Source organism: Rhinolophus hipposideros, assembly GCF_964194185.1.
Source record: "Rhinolophus hipposideros genome assembly, chromosome: 19".
NCBI classification, from domain to species: Eukaryota; Metazoa; Chordata; class Mammalia; order Chiroptera; family Rhinolophidae; genus Rhinolophus; species Rhinolophus hipposideros.
Window position 1 is genome coordinate 36,659,321 of NC_138065.1, and position 26,510 is coordinate 36,685,830.

Consider the following 26,510-nt stretch of genomic DNA (forward strand, 5'->3'; position numbering starts at 1 on the left):
GTGGCTCTCATCCAGTCAATCTCTTTATTTCTTAAGTAAAAAGCTCAGATCCAGAGAGGGGAAGGAATTTGCCTGAGGTCACACAGCTATTCAGCGGAGTAGCAAGGAGGAAAAGACAGATTTTTTGAATCCCGTGAAAGTTCTTCCATCTGATTATCCCCATGAATGTGCCCCAGCCAAGAAAGTCTACTGATTGTCCAAACACAGAATGGGCTGTGGTCTTGCTGCTTTTGTCTGAAAAACAGTTATAACAATCCCTGCTTCATAAAGGCAAAGGGAGATTTATTTAAAGTCACTTTTAAAAAGTGTTGGCACTTTAAATCATCATTAAATCATGAACACTCTAGAACAGCACTAGTCAACAGCCACATAGGTAATATAAAATTGTCTAGTAGCCACATTAACAAAAGTAAAACCAATATATAATAAAAAATACTATCATTTCAACTTGTAATAAATATTTTAAAAATTAATAAGATGTTTACATTCTTCATTATACAAATCTTCAAAATTTGGTGCATATTTTACACTTATAGTACATCTTAATTTGGACAGTCACATTTGAAGTATTCAGTAGCCACTGTGGCTATCGTATTGGACAGTGAAGTTCTGGAAGCTTCCTTGTTCCATTCTCACCCTGCTCACAGCCAACCAAGGAAGAGAGAAGTTCCCAGAGATTTATCTCTTTCAAGCTGTCTATTACTGGTTAATTTAATCTCTAAGCAATGGCTGAGTCACTTGCAACTGAGGAAGATAGTTTTAAGAAATCTGTCTCAAAGCCAAGAACATAGTTCCCTGTACAAGGAGGGGAGATGAGTCCTTTGGTCTAGATGCCTTGAAGGAGAAACAATATGCATGGAATCAGGTGCTCCTGTGTGCGAGAGGAGAAGAGAAGTCATCAACATGAGAGAGGACAGCAGAGAAGAGAAATGGGTCCCATTAGGGTCACTATTTCCCTCTAGGCCTTTATAAAGGACAGTCTGTAGTGCCTCACTCATTTGGTGCTCGCAACCTGTCCATGAGACGGTATAATTCCCATTTTACAGAGGAGGAAGCTGAGGCACAGAGAGGTCATGTAGCTTGCCTGAGTTCACGCAACTAGTAGTCAGCGAGCTAGTGTTCAATACCTATGTCTCATGGTCGTCAACACCAAGTTCTTAACCACTGGGCTATACTTAGGATGTTCTCACACCATCTCCAAATACCCAGGAGGGCCACATGGACATTTGCATAAAATGTGCATGAGTGTGTGGTGTTTAACATATAATTTATTATTGTCTGCATGACCAAATGGTTTATTTTCAGGCAAATTGCAATCTAAAACAGTATCACTGCTTCCCAATAAAGTGCTAGTTTCTTCATCTTTCTCTTTGCTATTTCTTTTCACTTACCCACTGTTTCTGGTGGAGCAAATTCCTGGGAGCAAAACTGTATGAGGGGGGCGACAGAGAACAAAGTAGGAGGTGAATGCTAGGAATCAGCAGGGCTGGCTACCTGCAGGAGAGTTGGCATTATCTATAGCATCTAATTTAAGGTGGGAGAGCAGGGAAATAGGAAAAATTTGGTCTAATCTTCCCTCCTACAATATCTACTATTAGGTTGGACAGTGATACTTGAAATCACACACTGTCCGTGGTCCATATGTGCCTTCAGCAGACATTACATTTGGTTATTTCTCAATATTCCCAGAGATGGTGGCCAGTACCTGTGCAAATGGGGGCAGCTTAACGAAGAGGGCCATTCACAGACTCAGCCTGGGGGTGTCCAGAAGCCAAATGAGAATGACTTGGGTGTTATTGACAGCTTCAGACTCCACAGGATGAAAGGCTACAGGCTTGAGCAACCGAAACACCCAGGACACCCCCAGGCTGATTGCAGTCTGTGAATGGCGTTCTTCTTTGGGCTGCCTTCAGAGCACTCTTTTCACCTCTCCATTATGTACTTATTATATAATAGAGGCTCAGAGAGATGAAATGCCATTACCCCTAGCACAGTGCCTAGCTAGCTCGTAGTAGGTGTCTAACACCTTTGAACCATAACACTCAAAACCAGCGAGTGAAACCACTTTACAAAAATTCATAGCTGTCATTCATTAACTTCTTCGCAGGGCATTTTCATGAATGTTACTTCTTTAATTGTCACAACTTCTTTGTGAGGCAGGAAAGAAAAATTTTATTACATTTTCCAGGAAACAAATAAATAAACAAACCGAGGTTCAGAGGACTTAAGTAAATAGCCCAAGGTTCATGCAGTTAGTAAGTGGAAGGTCTGTCTCTTGAATTCAGGTTTCGGGTTCCAAATCCCAAGTGTTTTGCATTGCCTGGGGGAGGAGCTGGAAAGCTGTGGGTTACCCCACCCCCTCCTTTGCCCTCTGCCCAGTAAAGCTTGAGATGGACAGAGCCACCTTTTAGAGAAACTGTAACAGAACTACCCTTCTCTTCCCGTGCAATAACAAGCCACTCCGCTGGCTCAGCACCCACAACTGAGGACCATCTTGGCGCCAGGTACTGTGCTAAGTGCTAGGAAGTAAAGAGGAATGACAGGTGAGGAACTCACCAGTAGAGGTTCCTGGATGTTTCTGTTGCACACCTGAGAGAGAGGTGGGGAGCGTGTGCTCTTGGAAACAGGGCCAGCGGCGGCAATGACCAGATAAAGGCAAAATGTCAACAAAAGCCGAAAATCAAGAAAAGTCATAATGTGAATAACAGAGACAACTGCAAAGGAAGCTGACATTGACTTTCAAGCTTCTCTTTCTCCCATCCCCATTCCCAGCGTCCTCTGCTAGAATGCCCTGTGGCTAGTGAGATCTTGGAAAAGACTGGCCGTTTGTTGAGCTGGTTGACCGCAAGAACAACAGAGATTTTCCCCTTGAGGGCTTCTTCCTTACCTGGGGGGGATGACTGCGGGGAAATCGGGAAGAATTGCTTTGTCATCTCTGTTGACTAGGACTCAGAACTTCTGGTTTGGCTGTGTGTTACTGGTTTGGTGTCATAATGTGTGTGAATCAGTTTGGGCATTTAATGCTGAGAATGATAGAATTCCATCCCAAGACTGTAACTCAGGGAGTGAATGGAGGGTGGCACCAAAGGAACTCTTCCTGGTGGAGTGAATGGAAACACCACCACCAATAACCAGAGCCACAGACGGGATATTTTTCTTCTCCTGGCAGGGAGGGAATATCCCTTAGGCTAACGTGACAGATCCTAATGTTCAGAAATGGACGGTTTATTTTTTGATAAGGAGGAAGCCAACGCACTTCTCCCCACTGCCCGTCTGCCCCTGAGCTGACACCCATCCTCAGGGACCCACCAGGAACTCTGACCAATGACCTGGTAGCTGCTCCCCCTGCAGAAAATTCCGTTTCATACAATGCCCGAAGGCCAGCTGCGTGGCTGGAGAGCTCAACTGCTGCCAGAGATGCTCCCAGAAGCTCCATTTCTCTCCTTCTCAGAGGGCCTTAGTGTCGAATGAAGTAAGGGCTCCATCCTGAAAAGACAAGTGATATTAACACTGGCTGAGGCACTGATCATCAGGCACTGCTGGGCTTAAGTTAATCCTCACCACAAGCTTAAAGAAAGCTATAATGAACTCTACTACACAGACAGGGAAACTGAGGCTCAGAGAGATGAAATGTCATCCCCAAAGTCATGTTGCCAGCAAGTGACTGGTCCCGAGTTTCACCACAGACCTTCCTGACTTCAAAGCTGGTGCCTTTCTCACTCCATCGCTTGGCCTCTTGGTATTTTTGGCACCACATGGATAACAACTTAATATTCCAGTGCACCAGTACACTCCAAGGCAGGGGACAATTGTGGCTTGTTTGTAACCCCTCCCCCTCTTGGGAAAATAACTCTGTTCAGCCCCCAGGCTTCCCCATTCAGTGTCAGTCCTGGGCCCTTGTATTTTTAATAAACTCTCCTGCTGATTACAATGAGAAATCCTGGTTAAGGCCCACCAAACTAGGCATTCTCTAGGCTCATACTGAGTGCGAACTGTCCAGGTACTTCATGTTCCTCATCTCATTTAATCCTCTTGAAGACCTTACCAGATAAAGAAATTTCAATAAACTGTTTAAGGAGCTGGAAAAAGGCAGACGAGGGTGTCAAACTCAGGCATCAGAGGCTGCAGGCTTAGCAGCCACTCCATAGGACCTTCCCATTTGTTTTCCAGAGAAAATGGGGTCTTCTGGAGAAAATCTTATCCCTCCAATGAAATGAATTGACGAGGGGGAATAACTCACTAACCACAGGGCTGAGGTTTAATAGGATATTTTGAGACAAACAAAATTTTTGGTATTCCCCTCCTCTCCCACCTCAAATCAGATGCCATACATATGCCAACTCCTCTGCAGGTGGCCAGCCCCACCAATTCCTGACATTCACCTCCTACTTCTTTGTTCTCTGTCACCCCCTCATACAGTTTTGCTCCCAGGAGTCCACCAAAAGAAGTGGGTGAGTGAAAAGAAATAGAGAGAAAGATGAAGAAACCAGCACTTTCTTGGGAAGCAGTGATACTGTTTTAGATTGCAATTTGCCTGAAAATAGACAATTCAGTCATGCAGACAATAATAAATACTAGTGTTAGCTAAGACTTGCTTTAATCAATGATCCAGGCACTATTTCTAGTGATTTACAAATATAGCTCATTCAATCTTTACAAGAACTCCAGGAGGTGGGTTGTATTTCTCTTCTCATTTTCCATATGAGGACACCAAGGCAGAGAAAGTTGAAGAAACTTGTCTTTTTCCCAGAACCTACCTCCCCCCACTCCATCTCCCTCCCCAAATGACTTCCCTTCGTGCTTTGTTGGCAAGAATTATATAACCTTTCTTAAACCAGGCATTCTTAAGGAAAATGGAAATATGATTGTGTAGACTAATTAATACCTTTAGAATTGGGGGTAGTGTCACCTTCCTTTGAGCCTCAAAAGGAAAGAATAGATGAACAAAATTGGGGTTCTGTTAGCAGGGAAGAAAGGGAAAAATGGAAGTTGAGTAGTCCACCAACATGTCCAAGAAATGTTAGTCACCAGTTCTCCCAGCTACCCGCAAACCTAATCTATACAAACTAGTTTGAGGGCAGCGTCTTAATGCAACTCTTCACTTAGAAATCAAGTTGTTTGATAGGTGCCGATAACATTTTTTTCAAAAGCTTGAGGTCAACCATCTCCAGAAGTAGATGCCGGCTGTTCACACCATGCTCCGTGCTGCTGCCAAACAGGTGTCCTTCGGTTGACTGGTTGCTCCTTCTGCTCTCCTCTGTGTTGGTGGACCCTCCACACCGCTCCACAGCTTTCATTGCACAAGTGGCAAAGAAGGTCTCCTCTGGGATATAACCCACCACAGACACACCCCACGCCTGGGAGGGAGGACTCCTCTCCTTATCCTTTCACTTCAGATAAAACATAACAATAAGAAAGTAAAACATAAGACAGACAAAAAGCAGAATGAGAAAGACAGAACAAGGAAAACATACTTTCACAAAAGCGAGAGAGAAGAAAAGGAGGCGAGGGGGAAACATCTCTGTGTCCACTTGAGTTCTGGGGAATCCAGATTTTTTTAAACTACTTTTCAGATTTAAAGATTTATTACTTATGTTCCCCTTCCTAACAGCCCTCTTTTCAGCAGTGTCTTTATTCATCTGGAGGCAGGAGGATGAACAAAGGATCTCTCCTCCCTGAGAAACACCACCTCCTTCCTAGTCTCCACACCCCTGTCCGAGGAATCCATGACTCCAGGAAACATTTTTAGATAAAATAGTTCCAGTTACTGGAAAAATCTTAAGACTTTCCTTTGTGGGTTTACAAGGGCCTGGGTTCTGACTCACAAATAAAAGAGATTGACTAAGAGATAGTAACACCTTTTATGGATCTCAATTCACTTCCTCTTTCCGGATTCAGCCTCTCAATCACACAATGATGAAGGTTGGAATGGATTCATAATTTTTCCACTGTACACGTGTGTACAAGTGTGCATGTATGCATACATGTATGTGTGTATCTTTACTTAAACAACAGAACAGCTTTATGAATGATGACATCTTATGTGGACGCCCAAAATACGAAACAGAGGCAGATGTGCTTTGGTTAAAGGGAAGCTGGGAGTGGTAAGGGGGGAGTAAGAAAAGGAGGGGGCTCTTTAAAGGCTTCAATCTTGTCCCCATAAACTCCCTGAGGTCCTGCCCCAAGTTGGGTCTTCCCAGGGCCATCTGACCACCACTGGCCTAGCTGTTCCCTATGGTCCCTTCTAGTCTAAAATGCTAAGGTTCTGCTCTTTCTTTCTCAAAAAGGAAGTGTCGTGCGGGGCGGCCTGTGGGGTCTCAGCTCCCGCTCCCCACATAAGAACGCAGGATATGGTGAGGCCAAAAAGGAACACCCACGGAGCCATAGGTAAGGGAGTCACACCACTATAGTCTCACTGGAGGCTGGATCCACACTGTCCGCAACCCACAACCCTCACTGCAATCCGCTCTTACCAGCTCAGCCACCATCTTCTTGCTAGCCCCCATTTGCTGCTAGCGTAGCCACAGCAGTTATATTAGTGGCCAATGGCTCACGGTTACAGCTGACGGCCAACTAGCCACAGCTGATGGCCATCCAATCACAGTTGATGGCCATTTACTACCTGAGCCAGCACTTTTCTATGTGAGCCCGAGAGCCTGGAAACTGCACTCCTGGCCCTGTCCCCACACTCCACCCCTACAGGGTTTCGCCTCACAATCTACGCTATAAGCATCTTCCGCAAGGGGCCCTGTGCGAGGAGCCTGGAGGTGAATGCAATATCCTGGGCACAGCCAGCCTCTCTGGGCACAGCCAGGGTTTCTCAGGGTACCACCAGTCCTTCTAGGCACAGTCAGACTTCCTGGGCTTCTTAGGGTACCACCAGTCTTCCCAGACACAGCCAGGGCCTCTCAGGGCACTGCCACTCTCTCTGGGCACAGCCAGACTTCCTGGGCTCAGCCAGGGCTCTCAGGGCACTGCCACTCTCTCTGGGCACAGCCAGACTTCCTCGGCTCAGCCAGGGCTCTCAGGGCACTGCCACTCTCTCTGGGCACAGCCAGACTTCCTGGACTCAGCCAGGGTTCTCAGGGCACTGCCACTCTCTCTGGGCCTCTCAGGGTACCGCCAGGGTTTCTCACATTTTCTCGATGGTGACTGGTCGAGAAACAAAAGCAAACATCCGCCAGTTGCACTCCATGGTGGTATGTTCCCAAGCAAACAGTCAAGCGGTCCATTAAATTAGGGATGGAAGGCAATTCCCCATAGTCCATAGTCATTCGCCAGGGCTGTCCTGGGGGTGAAGGACAACCTTGACCTCACCCTCAACTCCCATGGAGGACTCAGCAAGCGTTTCCTCCTGGGACTACAAGTCCCACATCCGGGCTGCGTCAGCAAGCACTTCCCAGCCCACAGGGCCGCAACAACCTTTGCTTTCTCTGGCCTCTGCTGGTTGGGGAACCGTCCACATCTTTCCACCCCTCCACGGGGATTGAGCTCTCCGGCAGCTGCTCCTCCTGGTCTTCCTCAGACTGAGTGTTCATACGCACAAACTGCTTCACGGCCTTTGGAGAGCTCTGGCCGGCACCATATCCTGCTAACTATGCCATGTGTCGTGCGGGGCGGCTTGCGGGGTCTCTGCTCCTGCTCTCCACATAAGAACACAGGACATGGTGAGGCCAAAAAGGAACACCCACGGAGCCATAGGTAGAGGAGTCACACCACTATAGTCTCACTGGAGGCTGGATCCACACTGTCCGCAACCTGCCATCCTAACTGCAATCCGCACTTGCCAGCTCAGCCACCATCTTCTTGCTAGCCCCCATTTTCTGCTAGCGTAGCCACAGCAGTTAATATTAGTGGCCAATGGCTCACTGGTTACAGCTGACAGCCAACTAGCCACAGCTGATGGCCATCCAATCATAGTTGACGGCCATTTACTACCTGAGCCAGCACTTTTCTATGTGAGGCCGAGAGCCTGGAAACTGCTCTCTGGGGCTCTGTCCCCACAGGAAGTCTGATTCTTCCCTTTTAGATTTATACAGTAGCGCAACACATCTTCCATAGATAGGAAGTTGGAGAAAACATATTCCCTTCCTAACCCCATTTCTCTCTTTTTGTAATTTTGAAAAAGAAATTAATAAAGGGAGTAATATACATACAGGGAATAATGACTACTACTTACCATCCATAATCAGAAAATTACAATTTGACATATTTGTCTCAGACAATTTTTTTAAAGCAAAGACATAAAACCTTGCAGATAAACCTGAAGTTCTCTTAGTGTACCTCCCCAATCCTATTTTTCTCCTCTCTTCTGAATAACAGCCCCCCAAAGATGCCCAAGGGGTAATCCCTGGAATTTGTGGCTATGTTACTTTACATGACAAAAGGGAATTTGCAGCTGTAATTAAATTAAGGATTTTGAGATGGGGAAATTATTCTAGATTAAACCAGCTGAGTCCAATGAAATCACAAATGTCTTTATTAGAGGAAGGATCAGTCAGAGAAGAAGGTGTGATGGTGGGAGCAGAGGTTGGCGTGATGCAGTCAAGAGCCAAGAAATGTGGGCTGCCTCTAGAAGATGGAAAAGGCAAAGATTCTCCCCTAGAGCCTCCAGAAGAAACAGCCCTGCTGATTTACTGCTGACTCCTGACCTTGAGAACCCGCAAGATAGCACAGTGTGTTCTTTCAAGTTACTAAGTTTGCACTAATTTGTTACAGCAGCAATAGGAAACCAATACAATGAGTTAGGTGCATTTCTATCTGCTTCATGTTTTTATACTGGACTAGATAGATAGATAGATAGATAGATAGATAGATAGATAGATAGGAAGAAGTAGAGAAAAATTTTCATTTTATGTATTTTCTATTCTTACCTGATGTTCTTGAGAATCCATTCATTTGATATATAAATATCTAACCCAGTTCATCCAGCTTAACTGCTATGTGGTATTTTGTCATATGAACATACAACAGTTTATGTAGTTCTCTAAAATGGGGTTTAAGATAATTTTTAATTTTGCACAGCAATAAACATCCCGGTAAGTATTTCCTTACACATATATCTCCTTGTACATGTATGCAAAAGGTCTACTAGAAAATATATCTAGAATTTACAGATTCTGGTTTTACCCCAGCCTCTAGATTATAGAATAAAGTTCAAAATCCTTAGCATGTGTGACCAGACTGCTGACAGGAGTTACCCTCTGGGCAAGGGAATAGGATTCAGAGGAAGGATGGGGAGGAAAACTTTCACATTCACCTTAATTCTTTGATGTTTGAATTTTTTAGAGGCATATATTACTATAGTTAAAAAAGAAGAATCTAGATATTTAGGCCTAAAAATGGAGGTTGAAAACCAGAGGTCCTCAGGCCAGACACAGCTGGCAGATATACAGGGTTTTAAAAATACTGAAATACTCATTTATAGTAAATAATTAGGAAATTTTACATAAAAACCCAAAGTTCCGACTTCTCTTGAAAAATTGTAGACACTAGGCCTACATTTCCATGTGGCAATAATTTATGGGAACAAAGTTGGACTGCTCCCCCAAGTGGAACAAGGGTTCTCTTTTTTTGCCAAGGTCCCCACCTTGCTCTATTGCCTTACACCCAGCCCTAATTACTCATTTATTTTATCTCCTAGCCTCCTGGAGGTATTTGAGTTTGCCACCCCAGCTAGAGTTGCCAGATAAAAACCAGAACTTCCAGTTGAATTTGAACTTCAGATAAACAATAAATAACTTTTTTTAGTATGTCCCAAATATTTCTAAGCATCCTGCATTTTTATTTGCTACATCAATAAACTCTAACTCCAGCTCTCAACAGCCTGGTCTCCCCATTCCAACCTTAGTTCCCACTGATTTCTTTCATAGGCCCTATGCTCTGGCCAAAACAGACAGCTTACCAGCTTCCGGAACATGTTGTTTGCATTCTTCTCCTGCCTTGGAGATCCTACCCCTGTTCCTCTCCAGTCACTCAAGGTTAAATCGGTGCCCTTCAAGACCAAGGTGAAGTTCTAACTCCTGTAGAAATTTTCTCTGCCTCAGGGATCACTTCTTTCTCCCAATTCCCATAGCACTACTATTGGTAGAAGTCACAAAGCATTTTTCATTTTGAGCTGCAGTATTAGTTATCTTTCTACAGGTAAAACATATCCTTACTTAGATTATAACCTTTGAGTTTTACTTGTTATTGTACGCTTAGTGCCTAATAAATGCTTTGAACATAGGAGGCATTTGGTAAGAGTGTGAACGATATAAGGATGATGTATCAGTCACGTAGCTTTTCATAACAAACTACCTCAAAAGTTAGTGACTTCAGATAACAAACATTTATTATAGTTCATGATTTTGTGTGTTGGTTGAGTGGTTCTTCTGGTCTGGGCTGGTTTGCTTGGGGCTAGCTGGTCTAGGATGGCCTCACTCATACGCCTGGGGCCTCAAGTAGAATGCTGGGACAGTGGGTATGGCTACAGCCTCTTTCCAGGAGTGCCTCTTATCCTCAAGGAGGCAGGACCAGGCTTGTTCACATAGTGACGAAGTGTTCCCACCAGTGAGAGCTTCTGCTTGTGTCACATTTGTTATTGGCCTATTCACCAAGGAAGGTCACACAGCCAAGTCCAGAGTCAACAGACAGAAATAGAGGAGAGGGACAAAATCACATTGCACAGAGGAATGCATGTAGGGAGGCAAGAACAAACTAGAGGCTGTTACTGCAACAATCTGTCTCAGATAATGAGGAGAACCCAGCTTCCAACGAGCTTAGAAATCCATCTCAATCAAAGAAGTAGGCTTATGTTCAATTTTGGCCTCCGCATATCAGTAAAACTAGATTTCTTTTGGTGCGCCAAACTCCTTCCCCCAGGGCCCTTTCCCATGCAGTTTGTTCTGCCTGGAATTCTCCTCCCCACCTCCTTGCCAGGCTAATTATTGCATTTCCTTCAAGCCCCTTCCTAAAGTCACTTCCTGAGGGGAGCTTTTCCTGACTCTTCAGACCAGGCTGAGTGTCTTGTGCTACACGCTCAGAGCACCATGTGTGCTGCGTTTACAGCACTCACCGCTGTCGTTATGAATTATTTTGTTGTGAAGTTATTTGTTTAATGTCATATCTCTCTCTCTCTCTCTCTCAATAGAAAGAGTTCCAGGATAGAGACTGGATCTATCCCCTTCCGTGTTGAATCCCCAGCACCTAGCCTAGCACCGGGTAGGTGCTCAGTATTGGAGGAATAAATGCATGGACATGTGAATAAACAGCCCACAAAGTGCTTGGCATGGAATAGGCCTGTGCAGAGTACTCTGAATTCTGTCAGAGTAGAACACGTGGGAAACGACAATCTGTTGGGGAGATAAGAATGGGTTGCACCATATCATTCCAGAACAACTCATGGCCAAATAGAGAGGTAAGACGAGATGCCGGACTGTAATTGCTGTGAGAGATCAGGAAGAAGAGATCAGGATAGGCCAGGTGCTTACAGAAGGCTTCACACAAGAGATAACACTTAGACTCGGGCCAGAGAAGGAAGGCAAGGTCACGAGGTTGATCCCCTGTAGCTCCTGTTATACTGTTACCGTATCCTCAGAAACGATCGAGCACAAGAGGGAACAGGCAGGAGAGTAAGTGGAGATGGTTCAGTGGAGCCATTCCCACTCTCAGGGAAATGGCTCAAAAAGATTATGACTCAGAGCAGGCTGCAAAGTCAAGAGCTGTCCACACAGAAAACACCAGCTCATTCAGAGACCAGACCCCTCTGAGCCATTGAAAGAGAACAGCAGTAAACAATTACTTCTGCTCTTCTAGAAACACTGTGGTCTGGATGCTCTCTCTCGCACGCACGCTTTTTCTCTCTTTCCCAGATTTAACTATGTATTAGGAAAACTTCCAAATAGACGCAAAGAAAAGAGTACAAGAAATGCCATCACCATCTTCACCAAGCGTCAGGACTTCGTCATGTTTATTTCATCTCTGTCCCTCTCCAACCCTATCTTTCTTTTTTCCAAAGCATTTTAAAGCAAATCCCAGATACCATGTCATAACACTCCTAAATACCTCAGTATGCATCTCTAAAAAAATAAAATAAGGTCACTTTCTTACATAACCACAATATCTTTTCACATTTGTCAACATAAAGCATAATTCCTCAGTCTTGTTTAACACCCAGTTCATGGGCAACATTTCCTGATTATCTAAAACCTATCATTTTACAACTGGTTTATTTGAATCGGGATCTAAATAAGACTCCCACATTAATTTAGTTGACATGTCTCTTATATCTCTTTTAACCTGGACTACTGTTAAATTAATTAAACAAGGAGGCCATTAGACAGAGGTGGCTCTAATGCCATGGTGGCCTAGGAAATTTCGCAAACCAAACTTAAAGCCTGTAAATGCCTCAAGGTTATGAAATCAAAATGCTAAGGACAACCAATCACTAAGAGCGAACTAGACTTTAGCTACAACCAATCAAATAACTTTCTTTCTTTGCTTCTGCACTTTTTCTATATAAGTCTTTCTCCTGGCTTCTGTCACAGGAGCATTCCTAGCTGCTTCTGGTTTGGCACTGCCCGATTCTAATCAGTTTTTGATCAAATAAACTCTTAAAATGTTTAATACTGCTCATCAAATCTTTTCACACTGTGGATGTTCTCATTTAATTGAGGCGTCTCTGCTGACAACCGACCTCAGCCTCACTGCCTTTCTCTCACCCCCTGGATCAGCAGGAAGCAGAGAGATAAGAAGATCTCATCTATGGAGAGAGAGAGTAGAAGGGATAGAGTATCAGAGTCCACAGCTCTCATGGAAAAAGAATTCCTAATTGGCTTTAGGGGAAACATTAAAATAAGAGATTTGTAAGAACTAGAATTGAACTGCACACTCTCCTAACACCTAAGAATGACAAGAATTTATTGAGATTGTAAGAATGATTTCTGTGGGTAAGAGAGGGAGGGTGACAGAAACGAAATCAAGGCGATTCTGATGGATGAAAACATACAAACATAGGCAAAACCAGCTACATAATTTGCAGGACCCAGCGCAAAATAAAGATCCCAGACCCCATGTTCAAAAATAATTCGGACTTTCAAGATGGCAACAGAAGGGCATTCAGCCACATGTGGGGCCGTTCTGAGCACAGGGACCTGTATGACTGCACAGTCTCATGCCCACCCATGAAGCTGACCCTTGCATAGGTGGCAGAGTCCAGGAGTCCCCAGGGAGTTGTTCTACAAGGCAACACTTTACCAACCTGTGTCTCACTTACATTTGAGAGACATTCAAAGGCAGTGGGAATCATTTCCATATCTGGTAGCTAGCTACTAACAGCATCTCAGACATCTCAGACTTGTCAGGTATCTTAGGGGTGGTGAAGGGCTTCTGGAAGTTCACAGACATCAGTGTGGCATACTTAATGAATAGTGATGGGACTGGATCCTCTAGCCCTTACCTGAACATGGGCTCTAGAGCCAGAATGCCTGGCTTCACATCCAGACTTAATCACTTACTGGTTACTGTGTAACCTTGGTCAAGTCATTTGATCTGTCTGTGCTTTAGTTTCCTCATCTATAAAATGGGGCTAATAAAAGTATCTATCTCCTAGAGTTGTTTGAGGATTAAATTAGTTGGTATTTGCTGGCACACAGCAAGCACTATATGTGTTTGTTAAAACAAATCCAGGGGCCGGCCCAGTGGCTCAGGCGGTTAGAGCTCCATGCTCCTAACTCTGAAGGCTGCCGGTTCGATGCCTACATGGGCCAGTGGGCTCTCAACCACAAGGTTGCTGGTTCGATTCCTCGACTCCCACAAAGGATGGTGGGCTGTGCCCCCTGCAACTAAGATTGAACATGGCACCTTGAGCTGAACTGCGCTGAGGTCCTGGATGGCTCAGTTGGTTGGAGAGCGTCCTCTCAACCACAAGGTTGCCGGTTCGACTCTCTCCAAGGGAGGGTGGACTGCACCCCTGCAACTAACAATGACAACTGGACCTGAAGCTGAGCTGCGCCCTCCACAACTAAGACTGAAAGGACAACAACTTGAAGCTGAATGGCACCCTCCACAACTAAGATTGAAAGGACGACAACTTGGAAAAAGGCCTGGAAGTACACACTGTTCCCCAATAAAGTCCTGTTCCCCTGCCCCAATAAAATCTTTAAAAATAAAAACAAAACAAAAAACAAATCCAGAGGCGAGAGCTTGAAGGGCCCAGGCAGATCTCTAGTAGTGGTGGTACCTGCAGGACGAAGACTGATTCTGCTTTTCTGGTGAAAGGAGGCTGTGCCTGGCGTCCTCATCCTGCTCCTCAACAACGTGCACAAGGGTTGTTCACTCAGTGAGTGTTCATTGAACACCTATTATTTCAGGCACTTACTGAGTAGAGAGTGAGCCCTGTCTCTAAGGTGCTGATTGTCTCGCATGGGGAGGGCTCCATCTGCAAAGTCAATCCTGCCCAGGTCTAGGACCAGGCCTGGCTCCAAGTGGGAGGAAGAGGAGATGTCCTCAGCCTGTTGCCCACCAACAAGGCAGTGCTTCAGCTAGTAAGCATCATTTGATTTCAGTATCCCGATTCCTTGTTATCAATCTGCTTTGTAATATTTTATTTTGACCAAGCCCCTGCCTGATAATTCAGCATTCTCCCTCTAAGATCCGACATTTTATTTCCTGCGCCAGGACTTAGATCCTCCCAGCTTGAGTTCTGATACCTGCTGGTGAAACCCCATGATGTTGTCCGCCGTGTGACTGACCACCTTGGAGACGCTCCCTGGATCGTGGACTAGGTTGAGCTCACCCTTAGTTAACCATAATTACTCGTATGTCACATTGACCTTCCCAGGCTGGTCTAGGTCCATGTGTGTCCATCTTTCCAGTAATCAGTCCCCAACCTTACTCTCCTGTCCTTAGTTCCTGGCCATCCCTGGTCTCTGAGCAGCTGTATGGATTTGGATTCTCATCTCACCAACACCCAAGCCCAGGACCTAAAGGACGTAGGCAGGGGAGGCTGCAGGAGGCTTTAGCAATGTCAGTCTGACATTGAAATCAGACTCTTTCCCTAACAAATTATTGGCCCTCTGACGAGGTCTTTGAGGGGTAGTTTGTAGCAGGATGGCCATGGAAGGAAGAGGCCAGGTCACAGAGGTAGAGTGATAGATAGAACACCAGCAGCTTTCCCGTTAGCGCGGAGGCCATTTTGATGCTGTTCTAGCTGGCAGCCCTGAGACATCCTGGCCAAAGGCCTTCAGACACCTGGACTCTTCACGTAGCCGGTGATTAAAAGACGTGGCAGGTGGAAGCCAAGGGAGAGTTTTTCTGCATATCCTTCTCCTTCCCCACATCTGCATTTTAGAATTTCTGAAATGCTGAGACTGAAAGCAAGTTTCTCCCAGGTCACTTTGAAAGAAACAATGTGGACGATGTCCCCCCTTGGGCCACAGAGCCATGGTAAGTTACAGAGCTGCAGATCCTGTTGATGAAATATTATCAAAACAGCAGATAAGCAGACCCCAAAAGGGTTACCCCCAGAAAATCAGAGAGGACTTCAATGTGTAAATCTGGGGTTGCCTCTGAATCCTTTGGCCCTGGGAGGAGAAATGGAGACCAGCCTGGGAACAGCCAAGCAAGAGGACAGCCAGTTGAGAACGTGGTCAGAGCACAGAGCTGGGACCGTTCACCTTACAGAACCTCCCAGATTCTGAGTGGGGGACAAACGGAGTGTCTTCAGGCTAAATTTTCTCTATAAACTACGATTTTAAAACAATTGATGTTGTCTTAAAGGGTCAGTTGACAAATTAATCAACAATAGCTCCTTAACAAAATCAAAAGCTGATGGGGGAAGAAAGGGAGTAAAAGACGTGCCTTCCCTAAAGCACATTATATTCTAGTAGAATTAATTTTTGAAATTCTAGAATATACACGATATATATGTATATGTATATCCTGAATATATATATATATATATTCAGGAAGAGAGAGTAACAGTTTGCAGACAATATAAGATACAGAGTTCTGAGGGGACAGAAATCTTTCCTGTCAGGTATCTGGCCTTGCTGGTTGAAAGGATCTAGATTCCTTCTACATTATGAAGCACCCACTGTGTGCCAGGCACTGTGCTAAAAGCTACGAATGCAGAGATGAGCACTACCTGGACTGTGTCCCGAAGGAAGAGCTCCTAGTCTGTGTGGGTCTAGGTGTGTGAAGAGGATGCAGCAGAACCCCCTAAATAGTTGTGCTGGTTGTGTGGCTGGGAAGGCATGAAGTGTGTGTGAGAGTGTGTGTGTGTGTGTGTGTGTGTGTCTGCTGAGGGATGGGGGAAGGAAGGAAGAAGGGAGGGAGAGAGAAAGTATTTCTGGATGTGCTGCACTGAGGATGGAATACTTGAGCTGAGTCCTGAAGCCTCAGTTTCCTCTGTGGATAGCATTTTGGATGGAGGCACAGCGAATGTAAAGGCATGGACAGATGGCACATATTGAAGACCGGGTGAGAATTCAGAGAAGTCTGTGTGACTGGAACAAAGGATGCATGTGAGGTGTGGTAGCCGATGAGTCTGGGGAAAGGGGGCAGGAGAGAGAACATGAAGGCTTTGTGTGCCAAATAAAGAGTGCGCATTTTTATCACGTAAGGGATCGGGAGCCAGCCACAACTTTTAAGCAGGAGAGGGGTCTCTTCACGTTACCTTTAGGAAGATCTCTGAGAGAAGAGAGTCTCAGAGCTCAGAGAAGACAGAGGAAGAGGACCTGTGTGTGTGTGTGTGTGTGTATTTGTGTGTGTGTGTGTGTGTGTGTGTAGGGGCAGGTGTAGGGGGGCATGGAAGCTTTTAAGCAGGGAAATGGCAGAAGCTCATCTGACGCTCACAGCCGTGTGGAGTGCAAGCTAGATTTGAGGCAAGAGTACTATTTGGGTCTAGAGAGACCCTGACAGGGAAATGCTCTATGAAAGCTGTTTATTTGAACAAGTACTTCCCTATTGCTCCATTTCATCCCCCAAGAGCACCTTTCATTTTGATATTATAAAATAGCTGTCATTTCTGTAGCTTTCTGAAGTTTGGGTCATGATTTCCTTTTTCTCTCAGTTGAAATGGATTCTGCCTTGTAGGATTCATCAAAGTTGACTTCAACTTTGTGTCTTCTGAGGGCCGCTTCAGAGTTACCCCTGGTCTGTGGCAGAGGGGAGATCTGGGATTGTCACAATGGTGTGAATTTTCTAGAAATACTACTGAGTTCAGCTGGCACAATTGTTTGTTTAAAAAATAAAAATAAAAAACTTCCCAGGGGCAGTTCCCCGATTCTGCACAAGTGGACCTTTGCGCCACTGCTGAAACGGTTAATTTGAGTTACTCAGAACACCCCATTGGTTTTATGAGGTAGCTCTGTCCTCACAGGAAAAGCAGGATGGTAAGAAAGGGGCACTGAAGAAAGTGACTTCTGTTCTAATGCCCAATCCCTGGGAGACTGGTGCTCAGAATGCTTACATCCTCCTGACTTTTTACATGATTTCTCCAACTCTTACATTTCATACACCAAGAGCAAACTAGAACTTGACCCTGGTGTATTATTACATCGTGGGTCTGCCAGGCTGGCTGTGGAACTGCGGCTTTGCCATGTGCATGGGCTGGTTTGTCAGAAGACTGGAGCAGAGGGAAAGTCAGGTCGAGGTCATTGTTGAAATACCTATAGAGGCCAATTGCCTGGGCACATCCTGCCCTCCACTCTCTCTGGCTCAGGTCATAAGGGGGTAGAAGGGTAGGGATGGCTCAATGCAGCCCAGTCCCACTCTCCTAAATTGCATTGCTGTCCTGAATGGTGGGTCAGTAATAAGACGTCAGACATAATGAGACCTTGATTAAGAAACCCTTTGGGAAGCAAACACCATGATATGATTTTTTTCCAGTCTTCATTAGTGATATGAAGCAGTGTTGACTGTAGCAACTTTTCTACTAAACAGAAAACATTTTGTCTGCTGTTCCAGACAAAAATATAGGCCTCACAGCTTCAATTTGCCCCCAAACAGTTTTCCTTCCCCACTGCCTCTTTCTCTGCCCTTCCCCTCTGTGGGGACAGAGTCCCAGAGAGCAGTTTCCAGGCTCTAGACCTCAGGGGGAAAGTTGCGGGCTCGGGTAGTAGATGGCCATCAGCTGTGACTAGTTGACCATCAGCTGTAACCAGTTAGCCATTAGCCACGAATATAAATGCCGTGGCTACGCTAGGGGGTTGGTGGGTTGGAAGAGAAGTGGACAGCAGATTGCGGCTCCTGCTTCTCGTGTCACCAACCCAGCCGCCAGCGAGAATATAGTGGTATGACTCCCCTATCTATGGCTCCGTGGGTGTTCCTTTTTGGCCTCACCATATCTTGCGTTCTTGTGTGGGGAGTGGGAGCCGAGTCCCTGCATTACACCTCCCCATCCCTGATGGCCTCTTCTCCCCTGGCAACCCCTGGAGACCTTTCTTTTCCCTATCAAAGCAGGAAAGTCTCTTATAATGGTTGTTTATACTCACAGGTTGACAGATTGCCCTTTACAACAATGATTTCTGTCACCATTGCTTCAACCAGACATTGCATTTCAAGGTATTTCCTGGGAGACCATACACAGAGGATAGCAGTTTACAGTGGGTAGTTTAGAACCAGATGAAAGCCAGGTTGGGAGCTGGCCCTGACAGTTACCAGCTGTGTGATGTGGGGTAAGTACCATACTTCACCTGGTCAAGTCTCATTTTCCCCTCTCTGTAAAGGAAAGTCCATCATGCAGTGTTACTGTGAGGACTGAAGGAGAAAACGCATGTTAGCTCTCAGAGTTTTCTGGCACATGACAAATGTTAGCTATGATTACTTACTGGCGAATTGACACACAAATGACTTCATTCTACTACAGTCCTTAAGTATAACAGCTCATAAGTGGAAAGAAGTTTTTCAATTTATTATGAAAAGTTTCAAATGTGTAGAAAAGTTGAAGCAGTACAATTGACTCTCAAATCCATCACCTGCTATATATATATATATATATATATTTGAGTCATTTCAAAGAAAGATATAGACATGACTCCTAAATACTTTAACACGTGGAGAAATTTTGAGAACCACATTGTTACCCAAATCATCTACGTGATCTGTTGGCTTTCACTGAGGCTCACTGAGCCTGGGATATTGGCCCTGTGATAGGATATCACTGTTTGGATTGTTGAACATGTTGGTTACCAGTTTTACTACTTAATAACATGAGGCCAGGGACTCTTTTATTATCTTTATATTCCCACCACCTACACAGTACCTGACACACAGATGGCCAACAAAAGTGGAGGGAAGGAAAGGAGGAAGAAAGAGAAAGAGATTGGGAAGGAGGCAGGCCAAGGCAGATAACTGCTTCCACATCTGGAAGGTGGCTGCGGGGGACATGCTGTTCTCTGGGAAGCACCCACCCTCCTTTGATTTGGGAAGGAGGATTTCCTGCTGTGTCCTCTTCCTTCTCTGGTTCCTTTTCCCCATTTCCTGTCTCCCTCACCTGAGCACTATAGTTGGCCTCCCCTCAGACTCTCTGCTAACTTTAATTTCCTCTCTCTCCAGAGCCAAGGTTCATATTTGACAGTATGCAAAAAAGTAGTTCAGAGTAGATAATCTTTTCCTACAGCCACACTCATGGCCTGGAAAGTAACTCCCACCTGATTTCCACCTTCAGGCATGAGGTTCTTGACCACACAGTGAATCGTGGGGGAATGTACACTCTTTGTTAAGAGAAAGGTCAGGGTCTCTGTAAGGCGACATGCTCGGCTGAAGGAACAGGACATGTGGATTAGCTCTCAAAGCCAGGAGGAGCTGTTCTCCAAACGCCACCAAAGAAGTTAGGCTGAGGCTCTAGCGTCAATCTATACTTCTCCTCAGTGGAGAGAGAATAGCAACTGAACTAGCTGGAGTAGATCAAATTTGGTAAACTTTCTCCATACCTCATAACTAATCCATCTCTAAAATTTTGAGTTAAACCAAGGCAGAGAACATCTGAAACAAAATTGGTGGATCTTGAGAATATTATGCTAAGTGAAATAAGTTAAAAAAAAAAAAGAAAAAAGGACAAAAGCTATATGATTTCACTCATATGTGGAATATAAAACAAAAAAGTAACAAAAAAAGCTAACAAAACAAAACAAAGACAAGCTCATAGATACAGAAAACAGAATGGTGGTTACCAGAGGGGCAAGGGATGGGAGGAGAGTGAAATGGGTAAAGGAGGTCAAATATATGGTAACAAACGGAAACTAGACTTGGTGGTGAGCATGCAATAGACTATACAGATATTGAATTATAATGTTGTACACCTGAAATTTATGTTATTAAACATTGTTACCTCAAACTTTTTATTGAGGTAATTTTTATGTGAAAACATGGATGGACCTAGAGGGTATTATGCTGAGTGAAATAGGTCAGACAAAGACAAATACCATATGATTTCACTTATATGCAGAATCTAAGACATAATAAATGAACAAACACAAAACATAGAAACAAACTTGTAGATACAGAGAGCATTTTGATGGTTGCCAGATGGGAGGGGGGTTGGAGGACAGGGTGAAAAAGGGGAAGGAATTACAATGTGCAAACTGTCAGTTATAAAATAGTCATGGGGATGTAAAGTATAGTATAGGAAATATAGTTAATAACATTGTGATAACAATGTATAGTGTCAGATGAGTACTAGACTTATCAGGGTGAGTGCTTTATAAGTCACGTAAATGCCTAATCTCTATGCTGCACACCTGAAACTAATATAATATTGTGTGTCAATTGTAATTGAAAAGTTAAAAAATTATTTAAATTTTTTTTTAAAAAAAACAGAACTATGTAAAAAATTTTTTTAATAAATTAATTTTTAAAAAGGCAAAAAAGATGTAGGAAATTAATGTAAGAAACTCTAGATTATCTACATGGTGGACTGGCTAATTTTCATTCCAGGCTGACTGTGTTGATATGCCTCTCTGTCACCTCTCCTTGCTGAGCAGTTGGCTTCTATTCAAAATACACAAGGCCATTTAATTATTAATCCGAGCAAAACATCATTCGGAAAGTTCAACTATTGAGTGTGTGTGTATGTGTACACATATGGATGCTTTCTTGATCATCTGGCTATTTTGTTTTGCTGCTTACCTTTCTGGACCCCTGCTCCATTTGTAGAGATACCTATAAGGTGAGTATGACCAACAGTGAATTTCTAAGAGCTTTTTGGTCCCTCTGTCCCTCTTCTTGAACATGTGTGGAAATGTTTGTAAGCTGTGGAGAGCTCATGTACACAAGAAGTGACTGACCTTGACCTTTGAATGGACTGTGTATCTGTAACCAGGAAAAAGTTCAATGTTTGTGTTTTGATGATGGTTTTATGCCCTGCTGTCAGAAGAGAGTACTTTATATAGGGCTTGCGGATCGCCCAGGGCTCCAGGAACCATCATGATTATTTAGCCAACGATTTTAATGAGTCTACATAAACTCACTCTATTTTTATAATAATATCATGGAGGAAGAAGTTGGAAGATTAAAGACAGAAAAAGGTGGTTTAGCTTCACTGTTCAGGGCCATTGGGATTCTTCTACAGAACTAGATCCAGCCTTTTTTCATTATTTCTTTCTTCCTATGGCTGTCATTTTATTCTTATTGTTCCTCCCTTTCTTCTTTGTTCCTTTCTCATTCTCCTCCTTCTTCTCCTCCTCCTCTTTCTCCTTCTCTTCTCTTCTCTTCTCTTCTCTTCTCTTCTCTTCTCTTCTCTTCTCTTCTCTTCTCTTCTCTTCTCTTCTCTTCTCTTCTCTCTCTCTCTCTCTCTCTCTCTCTCTCTCTCTGTTTCTCTCTGTCTCTCTCTTCAACATTTATTGCATGCTTAGCACTTATTAGACATAGCATTAAATGCTGGTAATACAGAGATGAATAACACATGACCTCTGCTCTCCTTGAGCTTGGTTTTGAGGGGGAGGCAGACAGAGACACAGGTCATTTCAATACAATGGGTAATGATAGTGGTAAACTCAGTGGAGGGGCCCTTAACCCACTTGGCTTGGGAGAGAAGGCAGAAAGCTTCCTGGGAGAAATAATTGGGTGATTAATTGGGGAGTGGGGTTGGGGGAAGAGCAGGGCCTTTACCTGGCAGTTTAAACCATTCATGTGCTTGAAGAGCACTGGACAAAGGACTTGAGATGAAGGGCTTTGAGGATGTGGGTTTTCTATACATAGATGACAACAGATTTTGATGTCACTGGGTATGGTTAGGACCACATGGGCACGGTAGAAATGATGCCTGCTTCTACTCTGGGAAAGTACAGGTGACCCATCCATGAAATACTGGGTGTGTTCCAAGGTGCTTTCTCAGATGGCTGACCCCAGAGAATGAAAGCAAAAATGAAGGAAAGATCACCCTTGAAGGCCAATGGATGATGGAGGCTCAGGAGAGAAGAGTCATGTCAGGGGAAGAGGGCAGGGTTAAAGAGGAGTGGATGAAGATCAGTGCTCACCAGGGTGGGGCAATGAGGGTTGGAGAGGTGGAGGATTCCTGGCCTCCCAACAAGCAAGGCGGAACTTGTGCTGCAAGTTTTACCTGGAGCTCAGAACTTGGGAGGAGTTCTTCCAACCAGTAATCAGGCAAGTGACCACAATAGCTCAACCAGGGCAGAGCCATACATGGGCTCCATGAAATACAGGAAGCAGGAGACCTTTTGTAATTTCAGGAAGGAGAGAAGAGGTCTATTGAGGGAAACTTAATTCCTGTTTCTTGGAAGTCTCAGCCTAAGAGTAGAAAGAGCACATATGAGCTAGAAAGACATACGTATCATGACCAATCACATCAACTGTAGCAATAGTAATAACCACTGTGGATTCAGTGTCTAACTGTGGGAGGGTGTTTCATGTTTTACTTAATTTAACCTTGACGTGACTATATAATGATATATCATGATAGAAGATATTATAATTTCCTCCATTTTATAGACAGGGAAATCAAAGTTTGGAGAAGTCATAGGTAGGAAACCATAGAATCACATTTGAACATAGGTCATTCTAACTCTAGAGCCCCTGATCTCAACTGCTGTCCTTACTATGAATACATATTCTGTGCGGCTCATTTGTGACCTGACCATTAGACTACAGCCCATCAGAAATGAAGTGGAGAGATTCTAGAGACTGATGAACTGCATTTCTATAGCACTGCTAGTTGTTATGAAGATGCATAATTAAAATTTTTCCATTTCTCTAATTAGTGTGGTCTTAGTGTACTTAAAAATATTAGTATTAGCCAAGAACATATAATTTAAGGGAAAGAAATACAGATTAGAAAATGGGCTTTCTGAAGTCTATTACCTTGGTAGTTGTTATGGATTGAATGTCTATGTCCCTTCAAAATTCATATGTTATAGTCCTCATCCCCAACATGATGGTATTTGAAGGTGGGGCCTTGTGAGGTAATTAAGTTTAAATGAGGTCATGATGGTGAAGACCCAATGATAGGAATCATGCCCTTATAAGAGGAAAGAGACTGAATGCTGCCTGCCTCCCCTTCTCCCTCCCTCCCTCCCTCCTCTCCCTTTTTCCCTGCATGTTCACACCCTGAGGGAAGGCCATGTGAGGATACAGGGAGAAGGGGCTATCGAAAAGCCAGGAAGAGAGACCTCACCAAGAACTGAATATGCTGGGCTTCTACCTTCCTGCTTTCAGCCTAGAGTATATAGAAGTGTCTAGTAGAGCTAAAGAAGAAGACAATCAACCAAGGGTCATTTGAAATTGTAATTGGCTCACTAATAATCCCAGGACTAAGTTAGAGATCACAACTCAAGCATAAGTCCCCTGTCCTAAGACTGCTACAAAGATGTTTGATATAAAATCTCGGGCTAAGTATGTTGTGGAATGGGCTGCAAAGGACCCATCTGGCGTCCTTACAGCAGTTATTTTGGCCCTCCATTGTTTCTAGCAAGTGCTGTACTGTCCTGGAAATTGGCCAAGATGATTGAGTCAAGAGTAAAAGGAGCAGAAAAAGAAACAAAAACGTCAAGAAAATATTGCAAAAGCTAAACAACTTGTAGGATTGAAAGATTGAACAGGCTCTGTAACCAGAGGAAAATCATTTGGAAAATTATGCAGCTTTGGAAGGAGTCACTAAGGTTTCTTCTCTGGATTTTATGACCATATTTAGTACACAAAGTCTTAGCATATGGAAGAATCATGTTAGTTATGTCTATTGTAGCAACTTTTAGGCTTTGGTATAGAAATCTGTTGACAGTTATTGTAAATTGGCATTTATTATGCTACAAATTCTTTATAACTGATTTAGTCATTTGCCATTTTGCAATTTATGTACTGAAATGTAAACATCCTGTGGAGAAAAAAGGCTTTAGATTATGAACTCTATTTAAATAATGGCTTAAAATGGGGTCCTGTTCTGGACAAAGGAAATTAAGAATGTGAAAATTAGAATTGTCCTGAGGTGAAAAGGGTGTTTTGGCTTAAAAGAGATACAGTATATTAATTACATCTCTTATCATTATTGCTTATTTCTTAAAATAGAATCATTTCTGGATTTCTCAAAGCAAAATTATATTTATTAATCAATGAGTATTTTTATTTTCTTCATTTTTCTCATTTTAGCTTTTGAGATACTGGTAATTAATAGACATTCTGCATTTTAATAATCTAATTTTATAAAGAATCCTGTTATTACCTTGACAATGTAGAATACCACCTACTCGATATAACAATTTTTATACCTATGAATGCTGCCATTTTCTTAGAGATGACTTGTTTAGTAGAGTAACACTATTATTTAAAACTTTTAGTAAAAATGTCAAACCTTGCAGTACTTTGGAACCAATTTATTCTAACTTGTGCTAAGTAGAAATGTGAAGTAGTCAAAATGTTTCATCCAATAATTTGCTGATGATGTAGATATTTTTTATTCCATTCTTTGTTTTATCTCATGTGTTTGAGTGGTGTCCTATACTTTTTGGTCAAACAAGTTCACGGTGAAAATTAAAATTTCAAATTTCTTTTAAGGAACTCTTAAAGAGTAAGTCATATTTCATAAATGGTAAAGAAAGGCCTAACATTTGGGAAAAAATGTGTTTTGCATAGTAGTAATTGGATGAAAAAGATAAATTATGTCAAAATAAGAATATGCTATAATTAGAAATAAAAAGCTAAAGGATATTTCTTTTAGTTAAGTAGTATAACTAGAACTTTTCAATTATTAAATATGGCTTTTATAAATGCGTGGTCCAATAATTTTACTCGCTGTAAGTATTTAATTGCTTGTTAATGTTTCCTCACCTCTGATAATGAATTTTAAATTACAAAAATTGTCCAACTGCTTTTATTTAGAAATGAAAGTAGATATTGAAATAAATTTGACACTTTTATAAGGAGGAAAAAAAGAACTAAATATGCTGTCACCTTGATCTTGGCCTTCCCAGCCTCCAAAACTGTGAGAAAATAAATGTCTGTTGTTTAAGTCACTCATTCTATACGGTATTTTGTTATAGCAGCTCAACTGGGCCAAATCAATAATTGAAATCAACAGCCGGTGGACACACTCCCTGCATGTGTGTTCATGAACTAGATCCCCCCAGTTGGAGGATTCTCGGCCATATCTTGAGACTCCCTCAACTCTTCACATGAGATTTGGTGTTCTTTTTCCTCGTTTGTGTTTATGCATAATTTATGCAATGACTTTTACAAGACTTTCTAGGGAAAAATACGAGCTGCCTTATGATTCTTCATCAGATGAGATGCTGGGCGCCACCTCCCACCTGTAGCCGCAGACGAACAAACAGGGAGGTATGCAGGTAGTTCCCACAATGGACAGCAGAGCCAGGGTCTGCACGCACCCCTGGACTGCCTGCCTGGCTCCTTGCTTTGGGAGTCCTTGATGGGGTCTGAGGGAGGCACACCTCCAGGGGACTGCAGCTGCAGTCCCTCTGAACACACAGCAGACTCCCAAGCTGTGTGGTCTCCCAAGAATTTGCCACGGGGAGTCTGGTGTGTGCCGAGAGACTGCAGCTGCAGTCGCCTTGAAGTTGTAGAGAAACGTGTCCTATAAACAGACAACAGGAAAGCTCTGGCTAGTGAGGGGAACACGAGGGCACCTCAGACATCCTTAGCAACCAGGTCCCCCATCTGCAGAGGGGCCACCCTGCTTCTCAACTGGTGGTGACCCATCAAATCCTCAAGTAGGAGGAAACTGAAGAGGTCATTTAGTGCAGTGTTTCTCGGTCTATTAGGTACACATTTCACCTGGGAGTTTTGCTATAGGGGAGATTCGTATTCAGTAGTGACCATCTCAGTCAAATAAAAATCCATTCTTCTGCAGAGAAGGAAAATCTCTTGTTTAGCAGCTCGCTTACCTTTTAGAAGTTCTTACTTAGGAAGGCCAAATCCCTTTAGTCAAGCCACATGGAGGCCACTTTGAGGAGGCCACTCTGAGGAAATGGAGACCCAACGCAGTCCTCTCTCATATCATAATCCCTGGCTATTTAAAGACTACTGCTCAGATCTATTTTTAAAAGCACTGCTTCTCCTTC

At 43.6% G+C, this 26,510-nt stretch overlaps 1 long non-coding RNA gene and 1 pseudogene across 2 annotated transcripts; one reads left to right on the forward strand and one right to left on the reverse strand.

Annotated features, from left to right (window-relative positions):
• Positions 1–26,440, reverse strand: LOC308487910. The gene is made up of 4 exons (XR_013991801.1): positions 26,334–26,440; positions 2,557–3,486; positions 1,392–1,428; positions 1–871 (listed from the first exon to the last, which is right to left on the reverse strand). It is a non-coding gene; the product is annotated as an uncharacterized lncRNA (long non-coding RNA).
• LOC308487908 (small integral membrane protein 15-like) lies at positions 23,807–24,034 on the forward strand (annotated as a pseudogene). The gene has a single exon. The product of its transcript is annotated as a small integral membrane protein 15-like (transcript).
• Positions 26,441–26,510: the final 70 nt, after the last annotated feature.